General features: G+C 42.6%; 1 protein-coding gene and 1 long non-coding RNA gene across 56 annotated transcripts in view; one reads left to right on the plus strand and one right to left on the minus strand.

The window, feature by feature from the left end:
* The window catches only part of Dtna (dystrobrevin, alpha), a 362070-nt gene that overhangs the window by 239010 nt on the left and 106760 nt on the right, over positions 1 to 16300 (plus strand).
* Positions 1 to 16300, minus strand: part of LOC120098123 (uncharacterized) — a 52336-nt gene that overhangs the window by 15542 nt on the left and 20494 nt on the right. For 2 of the 6 annotated variants that reach the window (XR_015642809.1, XR_015642811.1), the window contains exons 3-4: positions 11740 to 11840; positions 3790 to 3838 (exon numbers count right to left, since the gene is read on the minus strand). This is a non-coding gene — a long non-coding RNA (uncharacterized LOC120098123). The remainder of the gene's footprint in view (positions 1 to 3789; positions 3839 to 11739; positions 11841 to 16300) is intronic. The other 4 variants (XR_015642812.1, XR_015642813.1, XR_015642814.1 and 1 more) reach the window with 3 other exon arrangements.

Raw genomic sequence — 16300 nt, forward strand, 5'->3', positions numbered from 1 at the left:
CCCTTTGTGCTGCCACAGCTGTCTTCTCTGGCAAACACATTACTTCATGGTTCATTTGTATCAATTTTTTCTGTTGTTTTTAAAGAATTGACTCTGATTCAAAATTTATAACTTCCCATTTGCTAATTAGTAAAGGATAGGGTGGTTTTTTTATTAAGCCCTAACATTCTTCACAGAATGTACATATAGTTCTTGAATTTCTGACATGGGAATTAGACTTTTAGTGAGTACAGAGCCAGCCACTTCCCGAGGCCTACCCTGCCGGAGTCTCTACCAGAATTTTTCCAGGTCCCTGGCCAGCTACTCAAACCCACACCTCTTTATCTATTTTTTCAGGACTGGGTGGTGAGGTGATTCAGTCTCAGCGCGCTTAACTAAAGTCAGTTCTCCAGGGTATTAAATGGTAGGCCAAGATATCTATCTCTCTCTCTCTCTCTCTCTCTCTCTCTCTCTCTCTCTCTCTGTGTGTGTGTGTGTGTGTGTGTGTGTGTGTGTGTGTGTGTGTGTGTGTGTGTGTGTGGTGGCCAAGGCTGGAGATAGATTTCAGTTGGTAGAGTTCTTGCTTAGCATACATGAAGTCCCCAAGTCCCCAATCACCACATTAAGCAGATAGGTCAGAAGGAAAAAGAATTCAAGGTTATTGTTAACTACACAATGATTTTGAGGCTATGTTGGGCTACCGGAGACCCTGTTTTCGATAATTAATTAATTAACCTGAATTTTAAAAAGAAGACGTAGCTGCATTTATATTCTCATGAATGAATGAATGAATGAATGAATGAATGAATGAATGAATGAATGAACCAGGAAAATCCTGTTCCATGCAGGTGTTAAGAGGTAAAGAAAAAAAGCTTTCCCAGAGAAAACTTTCCTTCCTCTTCCCCCTCACTGTCATCCAGAATAGAACAAATGAGGACCCTCCAAAGTGAGGGAATTCTCCCACGCCCTTATGACTTATGTCAACCCCTGGCCTTTCGGGTTAGCGGGGTGGAGAGAATGGTCTGATGACTCCATCCCCCACAAACCTTTGCCGAGCTTCCTCTAGGCTTCTTTCAGCCAAGGAAGGAACTTCCACAAAATGGCTAGGAGGAGTGAGAGTGAGAACTTAAATTAGAGAGCAGATAGAGAAAGGTGTGGAGGAAGGAGTAGGTTCCTAGTGATTAGTGATCCTAAAGCCAACATTGCACCATGCACACCCCGTGTGGTCCCTGCTGGGGCTGCTGCTGCTGCTGCTGCTGTAGCATCCGTGGGCCATATTCCTCCTACTCTGTTCTTATTTTCACACAGTTCATTTCCCTACTTGCTGTTCTTCTTGAGTCTAATCCTTATTCTACATTCAAAACTGTGTCCCAGTCTACTTGGAAAATAGTGTGGCGGCAGAAGAGAAAAAAATAGTTCCACGTATGGGGAACCTGGGAACCTCAAAGCTGTGCAGTGTCCCTTCAAGTTTCCTCTTAACTCGGTAAATATATATGGAAATAGAGACGCTGTGCCTGACCATGAGATGCAGCCTTAAACTGCCTAGGGTCTAACTGGGTAACTGGATTCTTTAGAGGTGCATAAGCCCAGATTAGGAAATGATATTTGGGGAAGCCTGAGGAGACAGTGCTCTCATGCGAAGGACTTTCTCGAAAAAGAATCTGGACTGGCATTAAGCAAAGAGAAAAAGAAAACCATTATGTGCTTTACAGTGTCCCCTGATAGGTTTCATACATTTTTAGAATGAGAAAAAAATAAAACAAAACAAAAACAAACAAACAACCAAAAAAAAAAAAAACCACAGTCCAAAAGGACTAGCTAAAAGTTAAATCTCAGAAAAGGAAAGCAAGCATGGCTAGAATAAGTAAGCTTTTAAAAATGCTTCCCACGTTGATTGGAACATCAAATGCAGGGCTGCATTTGCTCCATTTTCTTCCCTAACAATAAATGAAAGAGTGTGGTGTTCAGAGTTACTTGTGAAGTGTTAACCCAATTGATCTTGGCTTATCTTAATCAGGGTCGGAGTCTTCTAGAAATGTAGACAAAAGGGGTGATCATTTCGGTCCCATAACATTCACCAGTGCTGAATTTACAGCCGCACGTTCGAGCAAGGTAATTCTAGTAAAAGCCAGCACAACGAATTGTGGTGCCTTGTAATGGAGTTTTACTCCACAGCAAAGGGCATAACATAAAAATCTGAACGCTGTGGGTTTTTCTCTCTAGAGCACAAAGATGCTGGTCACCTCCAGTAGCTAAGAGAAAGAGCAGAGGTTCACTAAGGGGAGGATGCGTCTTGGAGCAAGCAAAGCGCAATGCGGGCCTGATCTGTAACGCAAAGCAACTGGAAGCTTGCTCACAGTTGAGGCAAAGGACTGAGTGCCCCAGTAGCAGCTGCCTAGCACGTGCTGACCCAGAGACTTACGGAGATATCTTGGCCTACCTTCCATAGTAGAACAAAAATGTCATAATATATGTAGTTTGTAAACAAGAAATGTATTTTTTCATAGCGACAGTGGCCGGGAAGTTCAAGATGAAGGTGCCAGTTTACTAATGGGCCCAATTTCTGAATCATAGGTGGCATCTTCCTTCCCAAGAGACCCCAGATGACTAAAGGGGGATTGTCACAACCAAGGGTCTCTTTCATAAGGGCCCGAGTCTCCACTGTGAGGCTCTCCTTTAAGGACTTAATCGCTTTCCTAAAGATCCACGTCCTACTACTGCCAAACTGGGGATTACGATTCCACGTGCAGCTGGAAGAGGGGAGACAGGTACAATCTGGTCACGCACAGGACAGCTCATTATGCCGTTCACTTCATGGAAATCAGCGGATCGTAACCAAGCACGGGGTGTTTATTTTTAGGCACAGAAACTCCTTAGAGGTAAAATATATCCTGCATATTAGCAAAACTAAATTTAAAACCCACATCATAGAAGAAAAGTATATAAAATTGGCTCTTATGAAATCATCCCACAGAGAGAAAATTGCCTGAATACAGCAGGAATGTATGGATTTTTTATTTACTGAAATCAAAGACCACACATGTTAGTTAATTACCCATCCTACACACAGCGAGCACAGACTCCCATTACAGATGCTGAGGCCATCTCCTTTGATACTTGGTGGATGCTGAGAATACAGACTCCCAGGGCTGTGGAGAGGACTCACAGGCAGACTAACGACCTTTTGTATAGACCAAGAACTATTTGGTAACAGGGAACGATAATATGTAAACCCGATTAGGTAAATTATTGCTCCCACAAATTTAATCCTCATTAGAAGCCATTATTTAGAGAAAAATTATACTCATTCACTATATGCTTGGTTTTATCAATAAAAATAAAATATTGTAGACATATTCTCTTCTCTCTCTCTCTATTGCGCACGCGCACACACACACACACACACACACACACACACACACTCGTTGCTGCGTAACTTCCCTCATTATCTCTAGAACACAGAGTGCCTTGGTGTCCCTTAGACTTAGAGGAACCCATCCTGGCCTAAGTCTTTTCATCCATCGAAAACATTTACCAATCCTGTGGATAAAAGAACAGCTGTAAGAAATCCATCTCGTTTTTACGGCAAAAGACTTTCAGCCCTCCTCCGTCAGAGTCATTTTCCACATCACTGCTTCTGTGAATTGTTCATCCTTGTATTCTGTTATAACTCCCCTCCCCATGACATAATTAACAACACTCCCTAATAGGATAAAAGGATGGATGTCTCTAAAACCTAAGGGGCATCAAGCTGGCCATTTTGCATCCTAGGAAGAATGGGATGGGAACGTCAAAAACAAGATTTCTTACTCTCTGCACCTTCACAGTCTTCTCTTTAGTTTCCAGATTATTTAAATTTCTGCAAAAATAAACAGCCAGTGAACGATTGATAAGCTCTGTGAAGTGATGGCGCTCAGTCTTTATTTTAAACAAATAAATACTTCCTTCTAGCATTTCCGTGATCAGCAGTGGCAGGCTTAATGACCCAGGCACCCTGCAATGTCAGCACATTTTTCCCTTCAGTACTCACGTTGGAGTTAATGAAACATAGCTTCAAGTTCATGGTCAACAGAGAGGCAACATAAGAAACACATGAGAACAACAGTCTCACTCCTGTTTAATAAAGAAGCAAGGCACCAGGACACCCCCTCCTCCACACACAGCAAGAGTTACCAATCCCTTAATCTCGATAGTCTCAGCTTTGGTTTTCCTTCTGTCAGTAGCAACGATTAAATTGTTCTTTAAAAGGAAAAGATGCCAAAGTGTCTATAATTACATCTGATCTTCCATAGTTTCTCAAAATGTCTTTACTAAGTGAAATGCCTTTTGAAACTACCTCTCTATCCCACACCCATTCAAAAAGAGTTGGTTGGAATTTATGCTTTTATCTACATTAAGGTCTAAACATTTTCTTCAGAACTGTGTAGGCACCAAAAACTATAGCTACCTATTGACCTACTGCTCTCTAGCACAGCAAAATGAACCTAAGAATACCACATCTCAGTAGTTCCCAGTAATATTTCTCAGCTGAATGAGTGGATACAAAGTAGATTTGTGTTTTCACTAGCCAAGTGACTATTAGTCTTACACACTAAGAGAAATTCAAAGGTTTGTTCTTAGTTGTAAGTACTTATTCCCGCTTGTTTTCTTCAAGGGAATGCACTAGTATGTTCTGTCTGCTGTCTCCCTGGGTGCACTAGTGTCTCCTGTCTCCCTGGGTGCACTAGTGCGTCCTGTCTCCCTGCGTCATTGGTCAGTGTGCATTTGTAGCTCTCTGGATCCGTTTTCAGCTGCCCACTCAGTTTGTAGCATCACATAAGGCTGAAGTCTGCAGCTTTCATCCAGAATTTGAGGTCCTCTTCCGGGATTCTTGTCCTTGTGGTTGTGAGACTCATGTCCCTGATTTCTTGTTGGGTGCCAGCTGAATGGCCTCTGGTTCTTAGAGTTTCCTTGATTCCTTGCTGCATTACCCATGGACAGATGATCATTACAGCAGCGGGTCTCTGATCTCCTCTGCGACCATACAGCCTTCGCTTTTAATAGGGAGAGTTGGTTGTTTGTGTTGGAACTAGCCAGATGATCTTCTGATTTTAAGGTTACCTGATTTAAAACCAAAATCTCACTGTAAAACATTCCCTGATGGGAATATCAAAATTACAGTTCTATTGAAAAGCTGGGGGAAGGCAGGTGACACCAATAGGTAATCTTGAGATAATCTTAGGAATCTACCTACTAAAATCTCCTAGAATAAAGATATTTAGTGTTTCCAGATAATAACCTTAAATATAAAATAAATTTTAAGTTGAAAAGAAATAGAAGATTGAGAGTGTTCTGCCCCTAGTCGAAGAGCGGGAGGAAGGGCAGGAGACATCCCAATGAGGCACGTAAGGGGCAGATGGCCAACGTGGAGCAGAATCATCCCTGTGTCGTTTCTAATGTTTTCTGTGCCTGTTTTCATTACTGATGTTCAATGTTCTAGACACTTGCTTAGAATGAAGAAAAGTGCACTGCACAAGAATACCGCGTTCTCAAACGTTCCCTGTGGGGGAAGTTGCTGGCAGCAGAGTATAAACAAAGTAATTAATGGCACACATTTAAGTCGAGCATAAGCGAGGGGGAAACTCTGGGAGTCCTGCACCTGTGGCAAAGTGATTTCCGCTTCATGTGAGCAAACCTATGACACATTGTAGCTGAGACTTTAACGTCCTCACAGCGTAGACGTGGCTTTCAACATAGTTGCTTTTATTTACTTGTTTTTTATTTGACACAGGAGATGGAGGGTTTGTTTTCTTGGTGATATTTTTAGCTTTTGAGAATGTTGACTGTTTGGTTCAGAGTCTCACCATCGCGCAGTTTGTGGACAAAGCCAGGACCTGTGTTCTTTCTAGAGGTGGGATGCTGCAAACAGCAGCTCCCCTGCCTCTTTGTCTGCTCCTGAGGGATACCCGGATGGTACGCAGCAAGATGTGTCATCTTTAATGACTTCGTAGTTGGGGAACATGATGATGCACCCTAGTATTTTAAACTTCCCCCAACCCTGTTTAACCGATGCCAAGCCAAAAGTCAGTGGTATTCTGCTTGAGATTTCCTTGTTCTGTTTCTGGAAGTTTCTGCCACAAGCCCAAAGTCAGTCCGTCCAGAATGCGTTCTCCCACAAAGAACATACATGGCACTCTGGAGCACACGAACAGAAAAGCAGAAGGTTCTGAACTGTAGGTGGTCTCTCCCATAAAGCCACACTGGCTGTTCCAATGGAAACTCAATCCCAGTGTCACCGTGGTTGGCTATCCCATGAGACTTCCTTAATGCTGAGTATTGTTAACCAAACACTTCATTAATTATGCATTCAACAAATAGGGATGGTACACCATGTTTGATATCAGACCAAAATGTGTGGGTGAAAAAACCTAGAGAATTCAGAAATCTCCCTTTTGCATGTTTCTGTTTCACAAAATTTAAACACTTACCTGTTAAAAGCTAGGAAAAAGGAGAGTTAGAAGTTGGTTAATAGAAAAGCATTTGTCCAGGTCATGAACTAGGAAATTGCCTTTAAACTTTCTCCAACCTCAAAATGTAAATACAGTAACATCTCTCCAACTGCAGGTCTACATGCCACTTACATTCTCCTCTATGTATCTGAGCTGACCCGACATATATGATTAAAATATACTTCACAGTGTAAAATGACCCTCAAACTTTCCCATCCACTGGAAAACCCCAGACAGGGTCCCCAGGACTCTAAGTATGAGTGAATTTAATTAATTAATTAGTTAATTAATTAACACACACACAAACACACACACACACACACACACACACACACACACACACACACACACACACGTTCCACTAAGACGTCCCCACCCCACCTACCCCGTCAGACCTCTAAACTCCCTGAGGCCTCCAGTCTCTTGAGGGTTAGGTGCATCTTCTCTGACTGAACCCAGACCTGAGAGTCCTCTGCTGTATAAGTGTTGGAGGCTTCATCTCAGCTGGTGTAGGCTGCCTGGTTGGTGATTCAGTGTTTGAGAGATCTCAGGAGTCCAAGTTAATTGAGACTGCTGATCTTTTTACTGGGTTGCCCTCCTCCTCAGCTTCCTCCAGCTTTTCCCTAATTCAACCACAGGGGTCAGCAGCTTCTGTTGATTGTTTGGGTGCAAATGGCTGCATCTGACTCTTTCAGCTGTTTGTTGGGTCTTTTGGGGGGCAGTTATGGTAGGTCCCTTTTTGTGAGTGCTTCATAGCCTCAATAATGGTGTCAGGCCTTGGGGCCTCCCCTTGAGCTGGATGCCCTTTTGGGCCTGTCCCTGGACCTTCTTTTCCTCAGACTCTTCTCCATTTCCATCCCTATAGTTCTTTCAAACAGGAACAATTATAGGTCAGAGTTTTGACTGTGGGATAGCAACCCCATTCCTCTCCCTCCCTCCCTCTCTCTCTCTCTCTCTCTCTCTCTCTCTCTCTCTCTCTCTCTCTCTCTCTCTCTCTCTCTCTCTCTCGGTTCTTTTTTTTTTGGAGCTAGGGACTGAACCCAGGGCCTTGCGCTTCCTAGGCAAGAGCTCTACCGCTGAGCTAAATCCCCAATCCCCCCATTCCTCTCTTGATGCCCTGTCTTTCTGCTGGAGGTGGGCTCTACAAGTTCCCTCTCCCCACTGTAGAGCATTACATCTAGGGTCCCCCCTTTTGAGTCCTGAAGGTCTCTCACCTCCCAAGTCTCTGATGCATTCTGGAGGGTCCTCCCAACCTCCTTCCTCCCAATGTCCATTCTTTCTGCTGGCACTCAGGGCTTCAGTCCTTTCCCCCAACCAGTACCATGTTCCCTTCTCACACCTCCCCTATCCCCTTTCCCTCTCCAGTCCCTCCCTCCCCGCCTTGTGGTTGCTTTCTTCTCCCAAGTGGGACTGAGGCATCCTCACTTGGGCCCTTCAACTTGTTGACATTTTTGAATTCTATATACTGTATCTTAGGTAGTCTGTACTTTTTTGGCTAATATCCATATATTTGTAAGTAAATATCATGCATATCCTTTGGGGTCTGAGTTACCTCACTCAGGATGATATTTTCTAGTTCCATCCATTTGCCTCCAAAACTAAGGATGTCCTCATTCTTAGTGGGTAAGTAGTATTCCGTTGTGTTAATGAACCACATTTTCTGTATCCATTCTTCTGTTGTGGGATATCTGGGTTGTTTCTAGCTTCTGGCTATCACAAATAAGGTTGCTATCAACAGAGTGGAACACTTGCCTCTATGGCACAGTGGGACATCTTTTGGGTATATTCCCTAGAGTAGTATTGCTGGGTCTTTAGGTAGATCTATTTCCAATTTTCTGAGGAACCTCCAAATTGATTTCCAGAGTGGCTGTACCAGTTTGCAAACCCATCAACAATGAAGGAGTGTTTCTCTTTCTCCACATCCTCACCAACATGTGTTGTCACCTGAGGTTTTGATCTTAGCCATTCCTATTTGGTATAAGGTGGAATCTCAGGGTTGTTTTGGTTTGTGTTTCTCTGATCACTAAGGACTTTGAACATTTCTTTACATGCTTCTCAGCCATTCAAGATTCTTCTGTTGTGAATTCTAGGTTTAGTTCTATACCCCATTTTTTGATTGGGTTGTTTGGTTTTTTGATGGTAAGTTTCTAGAGTTCTTTATATATTTTGGATGTTAGCCCTCTATCAGATGTGGGCTTAGTAAAGTTTTTTTTCCCAGTCTGTAGGTTGCCGATTTGTCTTATTGACTTTGTCTTTTGCCTTAAAGAGTCTTTCCAGTTTCATGGCATTCCATTTATCAATTCTTAATCTTAGAGCATGAGCCATTGGAGTTCTGTTTAGGAAATTCCATGGCCCCATCCCCATGACAATGAGTTCAAGGCTCTTTCCCACTTTCTTTTCTATTAGATTCAGTGTACTTGGTTTTATGTTGAGGTCTTTGATCCACTTGGACTTGAGCTTTGTGCATGGTGACAAATATGGTTCTATTTTCATTTTTCTACATACAGACATACAGACAGCCAATTAAACCAGCACCATTTATTGAATATGCTTTCTTTTTTTCCATTGTATATTTTTGGCTTCTTTGTCAAAGATCAAATGTGCGTAAGTGTGTGGTTTTATTTCTGGGTCTTCAATTCTATTCCATTGATCAACCTGTCTGTCTCTGTACTGGTACCATGCAGTCTTTGTCACTACTCTGTAGTAGAGTTTGAGGTCAGGGATGGTGATTTCCCCCAGTCATTATTTTATTGTTAAGAATTTTCATTATTCCGGGTTTTTTGCCTTTCAAGGTGAATTTCAGAATTGCTTTTTCTATGTCTTTGAGGAATTGTGTTGGGATTTCGATGGGGATTGCAATGAATCTGAAGATTGTCTTCAGTAGGATGGCCAGTTTTACTATGTTAATTCTGCCAATCCATGAGCATGGGAGATCTCTTTCCAAATGTATGTGGGCTTTCTATTGTTTTTGCTGTTGTTGAAAACCAACCTTAGGCCATGGTGGTCTGCTGGGATGCATGGGATTATTTCAATTTTCTTGTATCAGTTGAGGGTTGTTTTGTGACCAATTATATGGTCCGTTTTGGAGAAGGTACCATGAGGTGCTGAGAAGAAGATATATTCTTTTGTTTTAGGGTGAAATGTTCTGTAGATATCTGTTAAATCCATTTGGTTCATAACCTCTATTAGTTTCTCTGTGGCTCTGTTTAGTTTCTGTTTCAACAACTTCTCCATTCGTGAGAGTGTAATGTTGAAGTCTCCCACTATAATTGTGTAGGGTGCAATGTGTGCTTTGAGCTTTAGTAAAATTTCTTTTATGAATGTGGGTGTTTTTGCATTTGGAGCATAGATGTTCAGAATTGAGACTTTCTTTTGGTGGATTTTCCCTTTGATGAATATGAAATATCCTTCCTCATCACGTTGATGACTTTTGGTCGAAAGTCTATTTTATTGGATATTAGGATGGCAACTCCAGTTTGTTTGGGATCATTTGCTTAGAAGACCTTTTTCCATACGTTTACTCTGAGATTATGACTGTCTTTGTTATTGAGGTGTGTTTCTTGTATGCAGCAAAATGCTGGATCATGATTGTCTATCCAGACTGTTAGCTTATGTCTTTTTGTAGGTGAGTTTATCCATTAATATTGAGAGATACTAAAGATAGATGAGTGTTGGTTGCTGTTATATTTGGTTTTTTAGGTGGCTTTATGTGCTTGTGATTCTCTCCCTTTGGCTTCTTTGTGAGATGCTTAATATCTTGTCTTTGGTTTAAGTACCTTCCTTGTGTTGGAGTTTCCGTCTAGTATCCTCCGTAGGGCTGGATTAGTAGATAGATACTATTTGAATTTGGTTTTGTCCTGGAATATTTTGGCTTCTCCATCTAATTTGATTTAGAGTCTTGCTGGGTATAGTAGCCTAGGCTGGCATTTGTGTTCTCTTAGAGTCTACATGACCTTTGACCAGTCTCTTCTGGCTTTCATAGTCTCCATTGGGAAGTCTGGTGTAATTCTAATAGGTTTACCTTTGTATGCTACTTGACCCTTTTCCCTTGCAGCTTTTAATATTCTTTCTTTGTTCTGTAGGTTTAGTGTTTTGATTATTATGTGACAAGAGGATTTTCTTTTCTGGTCCCATTTGTTTGGTGTCCTATCAACTTCTTGTACCTTTATGGCCATCTCTTTCTTTAGGTTGAGGAAGTTTTCTTCTATGATTTTGTTGAAGACATTTTCAACAAATTTCAAACAGGTCCTTTGAGCTGGGAATCTTTATTTTCCTCTATTCCAATTATTCTTAGATTTGGTCTTTTCATTGTGGCCTGAATTCCCTGGATATCTTGGGTTAGGAGTTTTTAATGTTTTGCATTTTCTTTGACAGTTGTGTCACTCTCTTCTAAGCTTCCAGTTCAGGTGGGTTGGTGGATTCAGGGCTTGCTGTGGTGGGAGAACTGGGTTCTGATGATGGCCAGGTATATTGGCTTCTTTTGCTATGGTCTTGTGCTTGCTTCTTGCCATCTGGCTATCCCTGGTGTTTACTGGTCTGGGTGACTCTGGAGTCTATCTCGTTTGTCCCTAGATTGCAACAGGTCTCCTGGTAGACCTGTGGCCCTGACTGTAGCAGACCTCCTGTGGGACCTTCCAACTGAAGGGTTTTCAGAGGGGCAGAGAAACTGCTGATTTGTTGCCCTGGCTACAGTAGATCTCTTGAGAGGGCTTCAGACTGTGGGGTCTTCAGAGGAGCAGTCAAACTGTTGTCCTGTGAGACGCTGTTCTCCAGCGGGGGACGGGGTTAAGAACTGTGGTTTCTGTTTCTCTGTTTGCAACAGAACTTGAGCGAGGCTTTTGGGTCAGTTGCCTTATATGTCACAGAGCCCCTTGGAGGTCTTACTGTGGTGTCGGTTGCCCAGATGGCATGTGTACTCCTGGGATGCCTTCAAGCTGTGGAGTCCTAGGTGCAGCAGATCTCCTGGGATGCCTCAGAATTTGGGATCAAATGCTCTGAGTGCAGCTGATCTTCTGATATGCCTCAGGATATGGTGTCTTCTGGGGAGCAGACTAGCTAGCAGTCTTTCCCAGCAAGAATTTACTTCCATTTCTACATTATTTAATTGTAGAATTGGCCTTAAAATAGAGGGATTATCTAACTTATCCTATACTAACTATATGAACCATTTGAAAGCATAGAGTTTTCACAGATAGAATAAAGTTTTAATTTTTACATAGTGGCAAGTTAAATGTAGACGTAAGTGCAGTTACTTTATGTAACTTTAAATTACCTTGATTGCAGTCTGAAATAACCTTCAAGATACCTTATGCCTTGGGTGGTAATTCTCTCAGGAAAGTCAGAGATTTCAAAGGTTGGACATGCCGCTGCTGTCTTGAAGATAAAGCAAAAGACGTGCTTAATTCCTAAGTGTTGAAAGGTACTTAGCAAGAAAAGCCACATGACACACTAATAACAAAACAAATACATATTTAGAACAGATTTTCTCCAGAGCAATTAAATGAGAATTTAACTCCCCTCCAGTCCTATTGTTTGTCTTTCTTCTCTCCCTAAAATACTTATCACATCCTAATAGACTCTATATTTTATAATTTATCCAGTTGTTATTTTTATTATAATTTCCCTGTCTCGCATATGAGCTTCTCAAGAGCAGAGATCAGTGTGCACGTTATTTATTGCTGTATCAACAGTCCCTGGCATATAAGTGTTTGCAGATACTTATTTAGATGAATGAACCTTTTGAGATTGGAGAGAATCCTATCTTCAAGTCTTGGCCTCATGTCTATTCATTTAAATAAGTAAAATACCGCTGCTCCCAAACCCCGTGGGAGAGAGACCCCACCGCCTGATCAGGTGGGCACTCCTGAGGCTGCAGAGCGGAGGAGACCACCAACACTGCCCACCCCTGCCCACATCCCTGGCCCAAGAGGCAACTGTATAAGGCCTCTGGGTTCCCGTAGGGGAGGACCCGGGAGCGGCAGGACCCCTGCGCCTGAGACACTGCCGGAACCTGAAGGAAACAGACCGGATAAACAGTTCTCTGCACCCAAATCCCGTGGGAGGGAGAGCTAAACCTTCAGAGAGGCGAACACGCCTGGGAAACCAGAAGAGACTGCACTCTGTGCACATCCAGGCGCCAGAGGAAAACACCAAACGCCATCTGGAACCCTGGTGCACGGAGGCTCCTGGAAAGAGCGGCGCAGATCTTCCAGGTTGCTGCCACAGCGGAGAGGACTTAGGCAGTACCCCACGAGCAAACTCGAGCCTTGGAACTGCAGGTAGGACCAAGTTTTCCCCTGCAAGAAACCTGCCTGGTGAACTCAGGACACACAGAGGCAAAATTCCTCTAAGGCCGGGCACTTCCTGTGTTTACCGGAAGTCCCACACCGGCGGATCCCGGACCGCAGCAGCTCTCTGCTCCCAAACCCCGTGGGAGAGAGACCTCACCGCCTGATCAGGTGGGCACTCCTGAGGCTGCAGAGCGGAGGAGACCACCAACACTGCCCACCCCTGCCCACATCCCTGGCCCAAGAGGAAACTGTATAAGACCTCTGGGTTCCCGTAGGGGAGGGCCCGGGAGCGGCAGGACCCCTGCGCCTGAGACACTGCCGGAACCTGAAGGAAACAGACCGGATAAACAGTTCTCTGCACCCAAATCCCGTGGGAGGGAGAGCTGAACCGTCAGAGAGGCGGACACGCCTGGGAAACCAGAAGAGACTGCACTATGTGCACATCCAGGCGCCAGAGGAAAACACCAAACGTCATCTGAAACCCTGGTGCACGGAGGCTCCCGGAAGGAGCGGCACAGATTTTCCCGGTTGCTGCCACAGCGGAGAGGACTTAGGCAGTACCCCACGAGCAAACTTGAGCCTTGGAACCGCAGGTAGGACCAACTTTTCCCCTGCAAGAAACCTGCCTGGTGAACTCAAGACACAGGCCCACAGGAACAGCTGAAGACCTGTAGAGAGGAAAAACTACACGCCCGAAAGCAGAACACTCTGTCCCCATAACTGGCTGAAAGAAAACAGGAAAACAGGTCTACAGCACTCCTGACACACAGGTTATAGGACAATTTAGCCACTGTCAGAAATAGCAGAACAAAGTAACACTAGAGATAATCTGATGGCGAGAGGCAAGCACAGGAACCCAAGCAACAGAAACCAAGACTACATGGCATCATCGGAGCCCAATTCTCCCACCAAAGCAAACACGGAATATCCAAACACACCAGAAAAGCAAGACCTAGTTTCAAAATCATATTTGATCATGATGCTGGAGGACTTCAAGAAAGACATAAAGAACTCCCTTAGAGAACAAGTAGAAGCCTACAGAGAGGAATCGCAAAAATCCCTGAAAGAATTCCAGGAAAACACAATCAAACAGTTGAAGGAATTAAAAATGGAAATAGAAGCAATCAAGAAAGAACGCATGGAGGCAACCCTGGACATAGAAAATCAAAAGAAAAGACAAGGAGCTGTAGATACAAGCTTCACCAACAGAATTCAAGAGATGGAGGAGAGAATCTCGGGAGCAGAAGATTCCATAGAAATCATTGATTCAACTGTCAAAGATAATGTAAAGCGGAAAAAGCTACTGGTCCAAAACATACAGGAAATCCAGGACTCAATGAGAAGATCAAACCTAAGGATAATAGGTATAGAAGAGAGTGAAGACTCCCAGCTCAAAGGACCAGTAAATATCTTCAACAAAATCATAGAAGAAAACTTCCCTAACCTAAAAAAAGAGATACCCATAGGCATACAAGAAGCCTACAGAACTCCAAATAGATTGGACCAGAAAAGAAACACCTCCCGTCACATAATTGTCAAAACACCAAACGCACAAAATAAAGAAAGAATATTAAAAGCAGTAAGGGAAAAAGGTCAAGTAACATATAAAGGAAGACCTATCAGAATCACACCAGACTTTTCACCAGAAACTATGAAGGCCAGAAGATCCTGGACAGATGTCATACAGACCCTAAGAGAACACAAATGCCAGCCCACGTTACTGTATCCTGCAAAACTCTCAATTAACATAGATGGAGAAACCAAGATATTCCATGACAAAACCAAATTTACACAATATCTTTCTACAAGTCCAGCACTACAAAGGATAATAAAGGGTAATGCCCAACATAAGGAGGCAAGCTATACCCTAGAAGCAAGAAACTAATCATCTTGGCAACAAAACAAAGAGAATGAAAGCACACAAACATAACCTCATTTCCAAATATGAATATAACGGGAAGCAATAATCACTATTCCTTAATATCTCTCAATATCAATGGCCTCAACTCCCCAATAAAAAGACATAGATTAACAAACTGGATACGCAACGAGGACCCTGCATTCTGCTGCCTACAGGAAACACACCTCAGAGACAAAGACAGACATTACCTCAGAGTGAAAGGCTGGAAAACAACTTTCCAAGCAAATGGTCAGAAGAAGCAAGCTGGAGTAGCCATTCTAATATCAAATAAAATCAATTTTCAACTAAAAGTCATCAAAAAAGATAAGGAAGGACACTTCATATTCATCAAAGGAAAAATCCACCAAGATGAAGTCTCAATCCTAAATATCTATGCCCCAAATACAAGGGCACCTACATATGTAAAAGAAACCTTACTAAAGCTCAAAACACACATTGCACCTCACACAATAATAGTGGGAGATTTCAACACCCCACTCTCATCAATGGACAGATCATGGAAACAGAAATTAAACAGAGATGTAGACAGACTAAGAGAAGTCATGAGCCAAATGGACTTAACGGATATTTATAGAACATTCTATCCTAAAGCAAAAGGATATACCTTCTTCTCAGCTCCTCATGGTACTTTCTCCAAAATTGACCATATAATTGGTCAAAAAACGGGCCTCAACAGGTACAGAAAGATAGAAATAATCCCATGCGTGCTATCGGACCACCACGGCCTAAAACTGGTCTTCAATAACAATAAGGGAAGAATGCCCACATATACGTGGAAATTGAACAATGCTCTACTCAATGATAACCTGGTCAAGGAAGAAATAAAGAAAGAAATTAAAAACTTTTTAGAATTTAATGAAAATGAAGGTAAAACATACCCAAACTTATGGGACACAATGAAAGCTGTGCTAAGAGGAAAACTCATAGCGCTGAGTGCCTGCAGAAAGAAACAGGAAAGAGCATATGTCAGCAGCTTGACAGCACACCTAAAAGCTCTAGAACAAAAAGAAGCAAATACACCCAGGAGGAGTAGAAGGCAGGAAATAATCAAACTCAGAGCTGAAATCAACCAAGTAGAAACAAAAAGGACCATAGAAAGAATCAACAGAACCAAAAGTTGGTTCTTTGAGAAAATCAACAAGATAGATAAACCCTTAGCCAGACTAACGAGAGGACACAGAGAGTGCGTCCAAATTAACAAAACCAGAAATGAAAAGGGAGACATAACTACAGATTCAGAGGAAATTCAAAAAATCATCAGATCTTACTATAAAAACCTATATTCAACAAAACTTGAAAATCTTCAGGAAATGGACAATTTCCTAGACAGATACCAGGTATCGAAGTTAAATGAGGAACAGATAAACCAGTTAAACAACCCCATAACTCCTAAGGAAATAGAAGCAGTCATTAAAGGTCTCCCAACCAAAAAGAGCCCAGGTCCAGACGGGTTTAGTGCAGAATTCTATCAAACCTTCATAGAAGACCTTATACCAATATTATCCAAACTATTCCACAAAATTGAAACAGATGGAGCCCTACCGAATTCCTTCTATGAAGCCACAATTACTCTTATACCTAAACCACACAAAGACCCAACAAAGAAAGAGAACTTCAGACCA

Source organism: Rattus norvegicus, chromosome 18 (assembly GCF_021556685.1).
Source record: "Rattus norvegicus strain SHRSP/BbbUtx chromosome 18, alternate assembly SHRSP_T2T, whole genome shotgun sequence".
In the NCBI taxonomy this organism is placed as follows: domain Eukaryota; kingdom Metazoa; phylum Chordata; class Mammalia; order Rodentia; family Muridae; genus Rattus; species Rattus norvegicus.